General features: G+C 39.4%; 1 non-coding gene across 1 annotated transcript; it reads left to right on the top strand.

The window, feature by feature from the left end:
• The first annotated feature begins 212 nt into the window (after positions 1-212).
• On the top strand, positions 213-374 carry LOC115917780. The gene has a single exon (XR_004064455.1). It is a non-coding gene; the product is annotated as a U1 spliceosomal RNA (small nuclear RNA).
• Positions 375-2,505: the final 2,131 nt, after the last annotated feature.

The raw sequence follows: 2,505 nt of genomic DNA on the forward strand, positions 1-2,505 counted from the left end.
CGTATTTCTATAAATTAACCTCAATAAATTACAATAAAATGTACTAGATTAATGCATATCATATGTAATATTGTAATTCTGATAACAATTTCGAGCAACAGGATTGTATAAATGAATACTCATTCAGTTTTTTTGACAACCATTTATTTTTGTAACTGTTATTCTAGAGTACATTGGTAACCTACTAATTCTCTGTCAATTCTGTAATAAGCATACTTACCTGGCGCAGGGGTCGCATTGATCAAGAAGGATGCACCCCCAGGGCGAGGCTTGCCATTGCACTCCGGCTTGCTGAATCTTGCGATTCCCCCAAACGTGGGGAACTCGGGCGTATAATTTATGGTAGTGGAGATCTGCGTTCGCGCTATCTCCTAAACTTCGAATGATGAAAAGTAAGAAACACTGAATTGGTAGAAGAGACAATTCTTGAGTTTAGGTCAAATGTACACTGTTGAAGGTACATTTGCAAGAATTGAAAACTACCTCACTCTTTTTGGAGTCAGGATTATCATTGCGGTCGCTTCGAAACAGAATGTAGTTCCACACCCAAAATGGCCAAATAGCAAAAATGCATTGTTTCTTGTCCCCGCCCGCCTCCATCTTTTAAACTTTTTAGTATTCAGAATAGAAAAATTGCTCCCGAAAATTAGAAAATCGCGCCGGCCGATAATTCGCTCAGTGGGGGTGGGGGAAGGGGGGGGGGGGGGGTAATGAGCACTAATCATTTTGTTTAGGCCCTCGAAAATTTGAAAAATCGCAACCCCCCCCCCTCCCCCTGAGCGCCAGGGGTGGGGGGATCTCCAAATAAAGGTAAAATTAACGTGTTTTTACACGTTTTTCCCCCCGGGTGCTACGATGTGTAAAGTTAAGCAATATGGCTTTCGTGATAATTCGGCATAAACACAGTATTTTAGCAACTATATTCATCATCGTTTTTTATGTATGGAAAACGGATATTTTCCCTAATTAGCTGACGTATTCGCGCAATTCTTGGTTCCCCTACATATTCAACCTGTCACATGCTTTTGTTTTGATATGTTTACCTCTTACATTTTTATATGTGCCATGCAAGCCAGTCACGGGCCAGTCACCGTTGGCCTACTGATGGGGGGGGGGGGGGGGGGGGGGGGGGGGGGGGGGGGTTGAAGAGGGATGGGAAACACTACTGTACCATTAGGATAACTCTTGTCTGTATATTCCCATGGTAGGTATAGCATCATCATTATATATCATCCAGTGTTTATGTATGGTTTTTTTTTTCTTTTCATGCAGAATCATAGGCCCTATAGATCTATAGCAACAATAATGATACAGAATTTATAATATTATGCAAGTATGTAAAAGGTTTTCTGCATTGAAATAGCCGATTCAACTTTAACTTACCAGAAAGAGTAGGTAGTATTGGAAATTCGTTTTATTACAATGCTATAAAACATTGGAATTCCCTTCCCAATGGTGTAAAAGAAATAGAAAACTATGCTCATTTTAAGAGGAAATTAAAGGAATGCCTACTACTTGACAGTCAGAGAATAAAAGTGAATGACATGTTATATGATTGAAATTTGTATTCTTCTTCCGGTTCATACTTTTTTCATTTTGTTTACTTGTATTTTCGTACGTTATAGAAATTCTACAAATTCATCATTATTTTCCTCTTCTTCCTCCTCCTCTTTTTCTTCTTCTCCTTCTTCTTTATCTTCTTTTACTTATTATCATTTCTATGGCAGTTTAATGTTGTTATTATTATTATCTTTAATAAGTAATTCTTTTAATTTTCTTATCTGTCGGTAAATATTACTATGTTAACTTATTTATTTTAAACATGTCTGTAAGGGACCCCACTGTAAATTAGCTCGAGCTTTCGTGGGTTATCCTGTTCAAGCTGACTTATTTTTGATCTGTTATTATTGTATTATTGTTGTATGTTGGAAGCTTGTCGAATAAAAATCAATCAATCAAAAGTTTCACATGTAGGCCTACAGTACATTACAAGTTTATACTTTTTATGCCTCCGTTACGAAGTAGCCGGAGGCATTATGTTTTCGGGTTGTCCGTCCGTCTGGCGTCCGACCGTACGTCCCGTTCTCGTGATCGCGTTATCTGAAGAACCGATTGATGGATTCCTGCCAAACTTTGGTCATGTATGTATATATCTTGCAGAGCCGATGAACTGATTAGATTTTGGGGTCACGAGGTCAAAGGTCAAACGTCACATGGCTCAGCGGCCCTGCATAAACAGCTCGTGATCGCGTTATCTCAAGAACCGATTGATGAATTCCTGCCAAACTTTGGTCATGTATGTATCTTGCAAAGCCGATGAACTGATTAGATTTTGGGGTCACGAGGTCAAAGGACAAAGGTCACAGGGCTCATATGTATGCAAAAACAGCTCGTGATCGCGTTCTCAAGAACCGATTGATGGATTCCTGCCAATCTTAGGTCATGTATGTTGCTTGCAGAGCCGAAGAACTGATTGGATTTTGGGGTCACGAGGTCAAAGTTCAA

The sequence above is a fragment of the Strongylocentrotus purpuratus genome, unplaced genomic scaffold (assembly GCF_000002235.5).
Source record: "Strongylocentrotus purpuratus isolate Spur 01 unplaced genomic scaffold, Spur_5.0 spur5_scaffold_16, whole genome shotgun sequence".
Classification (NCBI taxonomy): Eukaryota; Metazoa; Echinodermata; class Echinoidea; order Camarodonta; family Strongylocentrotidae; genus Strongylocentrotus; species Strongylocentrotus purpuratus.